Source organism: Bufo bufo, chromosome 5 (assembly GCF_905171765.1).
Source record: "Bufo bufo chromosome 5, aBufBuf1.1, whole genome shotgun sequence".
NCBI classification, from domain to species: Eukaryota; Metazoa; Chordata; class Amphibia; order Anura; family Bufonidae; genus Bufo; species Bufo bufo.
The window spans coordinates 39,433,322-39,447,997 of NC_053393.1; the positions used below are offsets into that span (position 1 = coordinate 39,433,322).

At 41.1% G+C, this 14,676-nt stretch overlaps 1 long non-coding RNA gene across 2 annotated transcripts in view; it reads right to left on the bottom strand.

Annotated features, from left to right (window-relative positions):
• The window catches only part of LOC121001330, a 131,094-nt gene that overhangs the window by 29,811 nt on the left and 86,607 nt on the right, over positions 1–14,676 (bottom strand). Inside the window, exon 3 of one of the 2 annotated variants that reach the window (XR_005779032.1) lies at positions 6,538–6,933. This is a non-coding gene — a long non-coding RNA (uncharacterized LOC121001330). Of the gene's footprint in view, positions 1–6,266; positions 6,934–14,676 lie in introns of those variants that run through there. The other variant, XR_005779031.1, reaches the window with a different exon arrangement.

A 14,676-nucleotide genomic window follows, 5' to 3' on the forward strand; every position in this document is an offset into this window, starting at 1 on the left:
CCTTACATGTCATCGTGGCCAGGGCAGACCACAAAACTCCACGCAAGTTGCAACCAGTTTGCAATTTTTTATCATGGAGCTCATTTCATGCTTTATCTTAAAGGGGTCATCCATCTAGATCTGGGACGCTCAACCTGCAGCCCTCCGGCTGTTGCAAAACTACAACTCCCAGCACGCCTAAACAGCCTACAGCTATTAGGGCATGCTGGGAGTTGTAGTTTTTTGCAACAACTGGAGGGCCGCAGGTTGAGCATTCCTGATCTAGGACAATGCCATCCGAGGTGTGGATGCTGAAGGTCCCAGCGTCCACACCTTCAGTGACCAGCTCACCATTCGGATGGCATTGTCCTAGATCAGGAATGCTCAACCTGCGGCCCTCCAGTTGTTGCAAAAAACTACAACTCCCAGCATGCCCTAATAGCTGTAGGCTGACCAGGCGTGCTGGGAATTGAGAGGAAATTTAGGATTACACTGCACTCATTGAAGTCAATGGGCAACCGAGTGGAGGGGTGCAAGTATAGAATCTGCAGAGCATGCAGCCGCACCTGGGGGCCCAATGGCACTAACACTGTCAATCACAGGACACATTGATGCCCATGTACTGTGCCATATAGTGCAGATAGGATACAATCTGACATTATGCAAACAACATTGCCAGAAAAGTACCCAGGCCATCGGGTGCAATGGCGCCCCCCCCCCCTTAAGAAATGTCTGTCCATGCAGCCTTGGGCTGCACACTCCAATAGCTGGTAGGGGCCCCATTAGAGATTTTTGCATTGCAGCCCTGATATTTCAAATGACACCTCTAACCATATCATACATTGTCATGACGTGCCCTTTAAATGGAGAGCTGATGTGAGCAGTGCCCCTTCCTCTGACTGATATATATGGGCCCTGCCATTCCCAAAAGGAATTGTATCAGATAAAAAAAATAAAAAAGTTTTCATATACAGCGCCCCTCTTGCTCATAGGTCATGTCAGGTATTGCAGCATACCAGTGAAAGGAGCTGAGCTGCAATGCCTCCTTGTATACGCCCTCCTGCAACTTTGCTTATGTAGTAAACTGGTTTCCCATCTTGGCTTCCTTCTGGATTTTTCAGCCAAGTTTTTCATGATCCAATATTTATTATTACAGTTATTTCTGGTGAATACTCTAAAATCTTCACGCCTCTAAAATAGCACCATTTCCAGAAAACCTATAATCACATTCTTGTACAGTGTTGATCCAGAGAAAAGGCAATTATTGCCCAAAGAGCCACTAGGGGCTGGATGGAAAATGAGTTAACGGGGTATAAACGGTATCGCCCGTCCACAGGACAGGGGCTAACTGTTAGATCAGTCGGGGTCCTACTGTCACCGATCACAAGAAGGTGACCTCATACCCCTCGGAGCCCCCAACGCTGACTGGAGTAGTTGGTGGAGCTTTCGCGCTGCCTCTCTATTCATCTCTGTGGGCGTTCCAGAGACGGTCCAGCGGAGCGCTGAGCTATTAGCAGGACCCCCACCAAGAAGAGTGGAGCGGCAGTGTGCATGCCTGTTCATTTCAGGGTGTTCAGAGGGGTACAGGGTCCCCTTGTGACCGGTGGCGGTGCCAGTAGTAGGGCCCCCACCAATCTAATAGTTATAACTTGTAACAACCAGAATACCCCTTTAACATCTGAATATTGCATACTCGGAAATGGAGAAATAAACTCAGATCTTATTGGGGAAGGGGGTCCTTCATTAGCTCCATGGACGTATAGAAAGGGCATGTCTCCAAAGTGGACAAGTGAGACCCTCCAAACTTTACTTATGCAAGTGGGGGGGGGGGGGGGGAGGTTACTGTGACTTCACCATTCCAACCATTGGCACAGTATGGATGCTGGCACCAGGACTGGTGGGCACCTGGTTTGTCTTATGACTCCATCACAGCATAGGAGTGGGCATTAAATAGACATTTCTAAAATTCAAAAGAGATGGATCATCTCTCTCCTTCTGTGCCGGTTTGTTAGGCTACTTTCACACTAGCGGCACGGACCTCCGGCAGGCCGTTCCGTCGGGTGAAGGTCCGTGCCGCTAGTGTGAAAGTAGCCTAACCCGTCTTGTTCACGCTTATTGCAATTGTCTGTTTTAGGCATATATACCCTTGGAATGAATGGCACTTTAATAATAAATAATAATAATAACAATAATAAATAATAAAAATAAAAGGTAATAATACATAATGAATAATAATAACAACATTCATAATAATCATAATAAAAATAATTAATAATAATAATAATAAATCATTCTAGAAATATCACTTTAATAATTAATAAAATCCCCAGCATGTCAACAGAAAATCGAAAAAACAAAGCATAAAAAACGCACAAACAACGTCATCAAATTCATGATAAATAGTGCGGATTTATGTGCATTTTTTGTACACTTTTGATGCAGATTTCATACAGATCTGCACTGTGCACAGGTTCCCTGACAGTCAGCCCTCCGCTCAGCCGCCTGTTTCTGCTTGTTGAAATATCAAGACGGTCATGCATTTTTATGTTGGAAACATGTGGCGGATTAGCAGAATTTCTGCATTACTGGATGGTGGAATTTCACTGCATGATGTACATCAAAATGGCCAAGAGTCTTTCATTCTACAATGTATATCATTGTTTATATTAGGGCTTTTACTATTGTAGTGTTTCTGCACTTGTAGGTGTCTGTATAAGTAGTCAGCGTGCAGATGTATGTGCCTGAATATATAGTCAGCGTGCAGATGTATGTGCCTGAATATATAGTCAGCGTGCAGATGTATGTGCCTGAATATATAGTCAGCGTGCAGATGTATGTGCCTGAATATATAGTGAGCGTGCAGATGTACTGTATATATAGTCAGCGTGCAGATGTAATGTATATATAGTCAGCGTGCAGATGTACTGTATATATATAGTGAGCGTGCAGATGTACTGTATATATAGTCAGCATGCAGATGTACTGTATATATAGTCAGCGTGCAGATGTACTGTATATATATAGTCAGCGTGCAGATGTACTGTATATATAGTCAGCGTGCAGATGTACTGTATATATATAGTCAGCGTGCAGATGTACTGTATATATAGTCAGCGTGCAGATGTACTGTATATATAGTCAGCGTGCAGATGTACTGTATATATAGTCAGCGTGCAGATGTACTGTATATATAGTCAGCGTGCAGATGTACTGTATATATAGTCAGCGTGCAGATGTACTGTATATATAGTCAGCGTGCAGATGTACTGTATATATAGTCAGCGTGCATATGTACTGTATATATATATAGTCAGCGTGCAGATGTACTGTATATATAGTCAGCGTGCAGATGTAATGTATATATAGTCAGCGTGCAGATGTACTGTATATATATAGTCAGCGTACATATGTACTGTATATATAGTCAGCGTGCAGATGTACTGTATATATATATAGTCAGCGTGCAGATGTACTGTATATATAGTCAGCGTGCAGATGTACTGTATATATAGTCAGCGTGCAGATGTACTGTATATATAGTCAGCGTGCAGATGTACTGTATATATAGTCAGCGTGCAGATGTACTGTATATATAGTCAGCGTGCAGATGTACTGTATATATAGTCAGCGTGCAGATGTACTGTATATATAGTCAGAGTGCAGATGTACTGTATATATAGTCAGAGTGCAGATGTACTGTATATATAGTCAGCGTACAGATGTACTGTATATATAGTCAGCGTGCAGATGTACTGTATATATAGTCAGCGTGCAGATGTACTGTATATATAGTCAGCGTGCAGATGTACTGTATATATAGTCAGCGTGCAGATGTATGTGCCTGAATATATAGTGAGCGTGCAGATGTACTTTATATATAGTCAGCGTGCAGATGTACTGTATATATATAGTCAGCGTGCAGATGCACTGTATATATAGTCAGCGTGCAGATGTACTGTATATATAGTCAGCGTGCAGATGTATGTGCCTGAATATATAGTGAGCGTGCAGATGTACTGTATATATAGTCAGCGTGCAGATGTACTGTATATATAGTCAGCGTGCAGATGTACTGTATATATAGTCAGCGTGCATATGTACTGTATATATAGTCAGCGTGCAGATGTACTGTATATATAGTCAGCGTGCAGATGTACTGTATATATAGTCAGCGTGCAGATGTATGTGCCTGAATATATAGTGAGCGTGCAGATGTATGTGCCTGAATATATAGTGAGCGTGCATATGTACTGTATATATAGTCAGCGTGCAGATGTATGTTCCTGAATATATAGTGAGCGTGCAGATGTACTGTATATATAGTCAGCGTGCAGATGTACTGTATATATAGTCAGCGTGCAGATGTACTGTATATATAGTCAGCGTGCAGATGTACTGTATATATAGTCAGCGTGAATATGAACTGAATGTGCCTGAATTTATAGTCTGTATGCATATGTCTGTAAATGTAGACAGCGTGTCCGTATTTTTACTGAGCATGCTTATGTATGTGGCTATATCTATAGTGGGCATGCTTATGTATGTGTAACACCCCAGAGTGGTGTTACCACTTCTGCACCCTGCTACTCTCTTTATTGGTCTAACCTCATGTCATCTTGTGTATTTATTCCAGGTCCTCCACACTGTGCATTTCTAATGTTATGTAACTGTTCATGTAATGCGCCTGGTTCACCAGCAGGTGGCAGCAAACATGGCAGAGATGTACTTAGATAGAATGGAACTTACCATTCCATTCTAACCCCCCTCTGTAGGGGAGTAAGAAAGGGTGGGGACCAGTTAGTTGCAGTCTAGCTTACCCCCAGCCAGGGAACAGAGCTCTGCTGGCCATGGAGGCCAAAGATTGAAGCCTCAGGAGCCAGGAGGAAAGTTCCCTGGCATAACCTAGAGTCAGACTACAAAGTGAAGTGCAGCATACAGAAGAAGCTGAGTTATACAGCCAGCCTGTCAGTACGGCAGAGTCAGAGAGAAACAGATAAAGCAGAGTTGAGTTTGCCTGCCGGTTTCATGCTAAAGCCTGCTGGAACCAAGACAAAGCCTGTAAGCCATTTGAAGAAACATTTATGCAAAGTAAAGCTACCATTGAACTTCATCTCAAGGTCTGGACTCCAGTTATTCTTTTATCCCTCAATTATTCCCCCTATTTATTGCTTCGGAGCCAAAGCCTGGGTTCCAGCCGTATCCAGGTAGGAGCACTGTGACACACATAAAGAGACATTTTAGGCCACACTATACCACTCAGCATTCTAACACCTGGGTCGCGTTATAGAGGGCCCTGGTGGAGGCGTCCGTTGCATATGCATCTGTATATATAATGTGCATGCTTATGTATGTGGCTATATACAGTACAGACCAAAAGTTTGGACACACCTTCTCATTCAAAGAGTTTTCTTTATTTTCATGACTATGAAAATTGTAGATTCACACTGAAGGCATCAAAACTATGAATTAACACATGTGGAATTATATACATAACAAACAAGTGTGAAACAACTGAAAATATGTCATATTCTAGGTTCTTCAAAGTGGTCACCTTTTGCTTTGATTATTGCTTTGCACACTCTTGGCATTCTCTTGATGAGCTTCAAGAGGTAGTCCCCTGAAATGGTTTTCACTTCACAGGTGTGCCCTGTCAGGTTTAATAAGTGGGATTTCTTGCCTTATAAATGGGGTTGGGACCATCAGTTGCGTTGAGGAGAAGTCAGGTGGATACACAGCTGATAGTCCTACTGAATAGACTGTTAGAATTTGTATTATGGCAAGAAAAAGCAGCTAAGTAAAGAAAAACGAGTGGCCATCATTACTTTAAGAAATGAAGGTCAGTCAGTCAGCCGAAAACTTTGAAAGTAAGGGCTATTTGACCATGAAGGAGAGTGATGGGGTGCTGCGCCAGATGACCTGGCCTCCACAGTCACCGGACCTGAACCCAATCGAGATGGTTTGGGGTGAGCTGGACCGCAGAGTGAAGGCAAAAGGGCCAACAAGTGCTAAGCATCTCTGGGAACTCCTTCAAGACTGTTGGAAGACCATTTCAGGGGACTACCTCTTGAAGCTCATCAAGAGAATGCCAAGAGTGTGCAAAGCAGTAATCAAAGCAAAAGGTGGCTACTTTGAAGAACCTAGAATATGACATATTTTCAGTTGTTTCACACTTGTTTGTTATGTATATAATTCCACATGTGTTCATTCATAGTTTTGATGCCTTCATAGTCATGAAAATAAAGAAAACTCTTTGAATGAGAAGGTGTGTCCAAACTTTTGGTCTGTACTGTATATAGTGGGTGATTATATGTATGTGTCTGTATTTTTAGTTAGCGTGGATCTGTAAATGTAGCGAGCGTGTCCATGTTTGTAGTGAGCATGCCCATTATGTTTTTGCCATTTCCCAGTCTTGGAGGGTACATAAGGGGAAGGACATTGCAGCGGCCCACCAATCTTTCTCTGCAGACACACAACACACTGATGATATAAGTTCTATATCAGGAATCTGCCTCTTTAAGAACTTGATACATTGTTGTCCGTTGCGCTCTTAGACGATACCTGTGCAGTGGCTGTACCGGCGCTGTATCTGCGGGCTGCAGATCGGCACACGTGTCCAGTGATATAAGAAACATTGCATTTATTTGGAAATATCCATCGAATGAGGAATACGGCAGAGAAAAAAAATAAAAATATTTTCCGGATGAGTGAATGCGGTTACTCGGCAGAAGACTTTCCAAATTCCAATCCTATTTATCCATGATGCAGGGGGGGGGGGGGGGGGGGGGGGTTGGTTTGTAGAAGCAATGAATAGATACTTGCTCCAAATATATCCTCAGAACTTGTAGCCAAGAATCCAGTTTCCTCCCAAGACGTTGACGTCCACAGATGTTTATTATTGTACATCCACGGCAAGAATCCACCGATGCCACCCGGGGAGCGCCGGCAACTCCCGTCCTGAAAAAGAAGAAGAACCATCAGCTGACTGGAGGGATTCTGCACCATATCTACAAAGGGTTAAGGGAACACTCACAGTCTATTTCAGCGTACCGGCCCTTTAAGAGCAAGATGCAATTAAAGGGGTTGTTCTGAGTGTTTAAGACTGATGACCTGTCCTCAGCTGATCGTTGGGGGGTGCCAGAATTCAGATCCCTACCGATCAGAAACTGATGACCTCTTCTGAAGATATGTCATCAATATCAAACATTTGGAAAACCCCTTTAAGTTGGACTTAAAGGAAAACTTCAGGTAATACTGATACAGTGTCTGGGGGTCTGACGGGGTGGAGCATGACACCGGGATTTGTAGAATATCACAGGGAGAATTTCTGCCCCGTGCTTTTTTCCCACATCATTTTCTTAAAGGGCCAGTCACACATTTACGTAATTGTAAATGAAAGGTTCTCAGAGCTGGAGATACGCGAGATAAAAACATTAGACAGAGCATGACGATCTGTGACAAAACCAGAACCAGCCCTGCACCTCACATGGATCCAGAGATCTCCACATTCACTGCTCCAATGGCTCTGCTAGATTTCTTTCAGGCTGGCAGCTCAAGGGGTGTGTCCTTTCTCAGGGATCATGCCCTTTTTTTTACTGCAGCTCCCTATCACAGCTCAGGGGATGTGGCCTTTCTGCTGCAGCTCTTTCTATCACAGCTCAGGGGGTGTGGCTTTTCTACTGCAGCTCTTTCTATCACAGCTCAGGGGATGTGGCCTTTCTACTGCAGCTCTTTCTATCACAGCTCAGGGGGTGTGGCCTTTCTGCTGCAGCTCTTTCTATCACAGCTCAGGGGGTGTGGCATTTCTACTGCAGCTCTTTCTATCACAGCTCAGGGGGTGTGGCCTTTCTGCTGCAGCTCTTTCTATCACAGCTCAGGGGGTGTGGCCTTTCTGCTGCAGCTCTCTGGCTATTGCAGCTCAGGAAGTGTGTCCTTTTTGCTGCAGATCTCTCTATACTACAGTTCAGCAGACAGGGGTGCACCACCAATGAGGCCAGGTGAGGCAGCTCCAGGTAGAGACAAGAGGAGGGGGGCAGCGGAAGGGCCATGGGCAATGATCGCTTTCATTGTGGCAAAGGGGTTAGGTTAAGAAATTGGCATGGGGAGGGGGCGCTGTTTCAGTTTTGATCTCAGGAAGGAGAAAGGCTAGGTTCACCGCTGTTCAGGGGGCGTGTCCTATCTGCTGTAGCTAGTGAAGCATGTGCATCCACCTCAGGAGGTGGACAGAGAAATAAAAAAAAAATTGCAAAGAGCAGGTGGCGCTATAACAGGGAGCAGCAGACTGCATTCAACCACACTGAAGAGCAGCTGGACTTTGTACGTGGTGTCCCTTTAAGCACAGAGATATGGACAGTTGCCCTTAAAGGGGTTGTGTCACTAAGCATATTCTACATTTTTCAAACCAGCCCCCGGGTCTGAATACTAAAAATGTAGCATAGCCAGTGAGCTATACAATAAAATGTATCTGTATAGCGCCACCTGCAGTTTGTTCTTTTCTTTATTTTTTGTCCCTCTTACTGAGCTGGTCGAGCGTGCTCAGGTTAAATCTGCAACTGCCACCAGCTATGTTGTCTGTTGGAAGCTGTAGCAGTTACAGGAAGAGAGCTGCAGCAGAAAGGACACACGCACTGAGCTGTGATAGGGAGAGAGCTGCAGCAGAAAGGACTCTCCCACTGAGATGTGATGGGGAGAGAGCTGCAGCAGAAAGGACACACCCCCTGAGCTGCCAGGCTGAAGATAATCTAGCAGAACAATTGGAACAGTGAATGGGGAGATCTCTGGATCCATGTGAAGTACAGGGCTGGTTCTAGCTTTGTTAGAGAGAGATTTTCCAGTTTTATGCACATAAAGCTTTGTTACTATATAATTGCATAGCTTGTGTAATATCTCTGCCTGCTGTCAGTTGAATGGGCACACTTTCTTTACATCCAGAGGCTGCACTGATCTAATATTCCTCACAGCTGAGATTCTGTTACAATTGTATCCAGTCCAGTCCGGACAGTTGTCTCCGATTTGTAGTTTATAGAGGATTAGCCTAGCCTGGATACACCTCAGCTACCAGAGGTATTGGGTTTATGTTCCTATTTGCTGACAGCTAGCAGAGATCTTGAAAGCGTGAAGAAACTGAACTGGAGCGTTGCAGCATGTTTCATTCCACATAGAGCCATTTAAAGGGGTCTTCTGACCTTTGACATTTAGAGGGTACCTGTAGGGACCCCTCACCATCAGTAAGATTGCATACAAGTCTACCTTACAAATCTTACCTCAAAGAGGTAACGCGATGAAGCATTATTATTATTTTTTTGTCCCAATGTGATAAATAACAAACTCAGCTCTGCTACATCAGCGAGGGGTTGCCCACACGCACACACACACAAACTTCCTCCAAGGGTGGGCAATTGACCAGAGCACAGGAAGGTAGGAACAACAAAACCAGCCATGGTTTCTATAACTGTTTATGGCGGTAATATTTGGGAACTGAATTGCTAAATTACGACAGAACCACAGTATGTAGAAGTATTATGTAGGGACTATAGGGCGGTATTATGCGGGAAATGTAAGGCAATGTAATGTCTGAATTATAGGGCAGTATTATGTAGTAACTATATGAAAGAAATATGTGTGGAATATAATCACGTGTTATGTGGGAACTGCAGGACAGGACTATATAGAGGCATTATGTGGGAACTATAGGGCAGTGTAATATGGGAACTAGAAGGCTGCATTATGTGAGAACTATAGATGAGTGTTATACAGGAAATATAGAGTAGTGGGAACTATAGGGCAGTATTATGTAGGAACTATATGGAAGAAATATGTAGGGTATATAGGGCAGTGTTGTGTAGGAACTATAGGGCAGAATTATGTAGGAACCATATAGACGCATTATGTCAGAACTATATGGCAGTGCTATGTGGGAGCTATATAGAAGCATTATGTGGGAACTATAGGGAAGTGTTATACAGGAAATATCCAATAGTGTAATGTGGAAACTATAGGGCAGTATTATGTGAGAAATATATGGAAGAATTATGTAGGGTATATAGGGCAGTTATGTAGGAACTATAAGAATTATGTGGGAAATACAGAGAAGTGGTTTGTAGGAAATATATGGCAGTGTTATGTGGGAGCTATGGGGTAATATTATTTGGGGACTGTAGAAGTGCTATGTGGGAATTAAGAGACTGTGCTTGGTGGGAGCTATAGAGCAGTATTATGTGGGAACTATATGGAAGTAGCATGTGGGAACTATATGGCAGTGTTATGTGGGAACTATATGGAAGTAATATGTGGGAACTATATGGCAGTGCTATGTGGGAACTATATGGAAGTAATATGTGGGAACTATATGGCAGTGCTATGTGGGAACTATATGGAAGTAATATGTGGGAACTATATGGAAGTAGTATGTGGGAACTATATGGCAGTGTTATGTGGGAACTATATGGAAGGAGGATGTGGGAACTATACGGAAGGAGGATGTGGGAACTATATGGCAGTAGCATGTGGGAACTATATGGCAGTGTTATGTGGGAACTATATGGCAGTGTTATGTGGGAACTATATGGAAGGAGGATGTGGGAACTATACGGAAGGAGGATGTGGGAACTATATGGCAGTAGCATGTGGGAACTATATGGCAGTGTTATGTGGGAACTATATGGCAGTGTTATGTGGGAACTATATGGAAGGAGTATGTGGGAACTATATGGAAGGAGTATGTGGGAACTATATGGCAGTACTATGTGGGAACTCTAAGGCAGTGTTATATGGAAATTATAGGGTAGTGTTATGTGGGAACTGGTAGTTGTTTTTCTCTGTGGTAAAAATATCAGCTTCATGAAAAGCTGGGTGGCCACCACTACACCGCTTACAGGGGTCACCATCAAGTCCCTCTGCAGATGCATTAATACATAGATGAGGGGGACGTGGAAGCTAGATAAACCCCATGCAGAGGCTGGAATCACCCGCTGCAGCCCAGCCAGAACTTGCCGCTGATACGGTCACACAACTGTCTCATGCTCCTGAATGGCAAATCTGACTTTGTCATCCAGCTTTCCCAGCAACAGACAGAATCATAAAACGTCTTTACATTTAAGGCAGAAATGATTGCCGTGTGTTAAAGTAGTTGAAAATATTCTACATTTTTCAAACCAGCACCTGGATCTGAATACTTTTGTAATTACATGTAGTAAAAAATTTAGCACAGCCACTGAGTTATTCAATACAATGTATCTGTAGAGCGCCACCTGCTGTTTGTTCTTCTTCTTATTTCTTTGTCCCGCTCACTGAGATGGTCGCACATGCTCAGTTTCATCCTTCAACTGCCTCCTGAGCTGTGATAGGGAGAGAGCTGCAGTAGAATGGACACGCCCCCTGTGCTGCAGCAGAAAGGACACGCCCCCTGAGCTGTCAGCTTGATAAAAGGTACAGGTCTGATTCTAGTTTTGTTAGAAAGAGGTTGTCATGTCCTATATGATGTCTGATCTTTATTTTGTACATTAATTATGGGATAACCCTTTTAATTAAGGATGAGATATTTGCCTAAATAAATGAGCGGAGGCTTCCTGTAAAGGAGGGTTCTTCTGCCTGTCCGGGTGCACCCATCAGGACTACGTCCTCGGTCACTAGGGTAGGAACAGTTTGGCTTCTGGCTGTGTCGGATGTTTGTCTTAAGGGCATACATCCAACGTAAATCTACAATAAAGAACCAAAGATGTTCGGGAAAATACTATATATGGAAAGAAGTAGGAGACGTGAAGGATAAATGGCTGTAAGGACTGAGACTCCGACAGACGAGAGGGAATGTCATCTGCATGAGAAGATTTTACCGACAGATACACTGCCGAGGACTAGATGAGGACAGATTGGATCCTACTTTGGAAAAAAGGTCAATTTCCAGCTGTAAATCTACATGAGAACAGATGCAGCAGGGTTGAGTTTGTCATTTGAAAAAATTGTGGCTCACTTTGTTTGCATGGGACATCAGGTAAAAAGACAAAAACACAGTCCTTTACAGGTAGCAAATTCAGCTCTGCTACATCTCTGGTTCATGCAAAGAAGTGAGAAACCTGAGCAGTAAACTTCACCCTAAAAATATCCACCGTATAAAATGAATGGTGAATAGAAGAACCCTCCCAAAATGTAAGATCCGAAGATGTTTCCCAGAGGTCACTGGGGTGAAGGGCCTGGCAATGTGGACGGTCATTCTCACAACCAAGAGTCCTGTCCATAATTCAAATCTCACTATGTTACCAAAGGTCCTTAATGATGTCTTAGGAGGAAATATCATAATAATAAAATTGCATCCATAGGAGGCAGTATTATAGTAGTTATATTCTTGTACATAGGAGACAGTATTATAGTAGTTATATTCTTGTACATAGGAGGCAGTATTATAGTAGTTATATTCTTGTACATAGGAGCAGTATTATAGTAGTTATATTCTTGTACATAGGAGGCAGTATTATAGTAGTTATATTCTTGTACATAGGAGCAGTATTATAGTAGTTATATTCTTGTACATAGGAGCAGTATTATAGTAGTTATATTCTTGTACATAGGAGCAGTATTATAGTAGTTATATTCTTGTACATAGGGGCAGTATTATAGTAGTTATATTCTTGTACATAGGAGGCAGTATTATAGTAGTTATATTATTGTACATAGGAGCAGTATTATAGTAGTTATATTTTTGTATATAGGAGCAGTATTATAGTAGTTATATTCTTGTACATAGGAGCAGTATTATAGTAGTTATATTCTTGTACATAGGAGGCAGTATTATAGTAGTTATATTCTTGTACATAGGAGCAGTATTCTAGTAGTTATATTCTTGTACATAGGAGCAGTATTATAGTAGTTATATTCTTGTACATAGGAGCAGTATTATAGTAGTTATATTCTTGTACATAGGAGCAGTATTATAGTAGTTATATTCTTGTATATAGGAGCAGTATTATAGTAGTTATATTCTTGTACATAGGTGCAGTATTATAGTAGTTATATTCTTGTACATAGGAGCAGTATTATAGTAGTTATATTCATGTACATAGGAGCAGTATTATAGTAGTTATATTATTGTACCTAGGAGCAGTATTATAGCAGTTATATTCTTGTACATAGGAGGCAGTATTATAGTAGTTATATTCTTGTACATAGGAGCAGTATTATAGTAGTTATATTATTGTACCTAGGAGCAGTATTATAGTAGTTATATTATTGTACATAGGAGCAGTATTATAGTAGTTATATTCTTGTACATAGGAGCAGTATTATAGTAGTTATATTCTTGTACATAGGAGGCAGTATTATAGTAGTTATATTCTTGTACATAGGAGCAGTATTATAGTAGTTATATTCTTGCACATAGGAGCAGTATTATAGTAGTTATATTCTTGCACATAGGAGCAGTATTATAGTAGTTATATTCTTGTACATAGGAGCAGTATTATAGTAGTTATATTCTTGTACATAGGAGGCAGTATTATAGTAGTTATATTCTTGTACATAGGAGCAGTATTATAGTAGTTATATTCTTGTACATAGGAGGCAGTATTATAGTACTTATATTCTTGTACATAGGGGTAGTATTATAGTAGTTATATTCTTGTACAGAGGAGCAGTATTATAGTAGTTATATTCTTGTACATAGGAGCAGTATTATAGTAGTTATATTCTTGTACATAGGAGCAGTACTATAGTAGTTACATTCTTGTACATAGGAGCAGTATTATAGTAGTTATATTCTTGTACATAGGAGCAGTATTATAGTAGTTATATTCTTGTATATATGAGCAGTGTTATAGTAGTTATATTCTTGTACATAGGAGCAGTATTATAGTAGTTATATTCTTGTACATAGGAGCAGTATTATAGTAGTTATATTCTTGTATATAGGAGCAGTATTATAGTAGTTATATTCTTGTACATTGGAGGCAGTATTATAGTAGTTATATTCCTGTACATAGGAGGCAGTATTATAGTAGTTATATTCTTGTACATAGGAGCAGTATTATAGTAGTTATAGTCTTGTACATAGGAGGCAGTATTATATTAGTTATAATCTTGTACATAGGAGCAGTATTATAATAGTTATATTCTTGTATATAGGAGCAGTATTATAGTAGTTATATTCTTATACATAGGAGCAGTATTATAGTAGTTATATTCTTGTACATAGGAGGCAGTACTATAGTAGTTATATTCTTGTACATAGGAGCAGTATTATAGTAGTTATATTCTTGTACATAGGAGCAGTATTATAGTAGTTATATTCTTGTACATAGGAGACAGTATTATAGTAGTTATATTCTTGTACATAGGAGACAGTATTATAGTAGTTATATTCTTGTACATAGGAGCAGTATTATAGTAGTTATATTCTTGTACATAGGAGCAGTATTATAGTAGTTATATTCTTGTACATAGAGGCAGTATTATAGTAGTTATATTCTTGTACATAGGAGCAGTATTATAGTAGTTATATTCTTGTACATAGGAGGTAGTATTATAGTAGTTATATTCTTGTACATAGGAGCAGTATTATAGTAGTTATATTCTTGTACATAGGAGCAGTATTATAGTAGTTATATTCTTGTACATAGAGGCAGTATTATAGTAGTTATATTCTTGTACATAGGAGGCAGTATTATAGTAGTTATATTCTTGTACATAGGAGCAGAATTATGGTAGTTATAT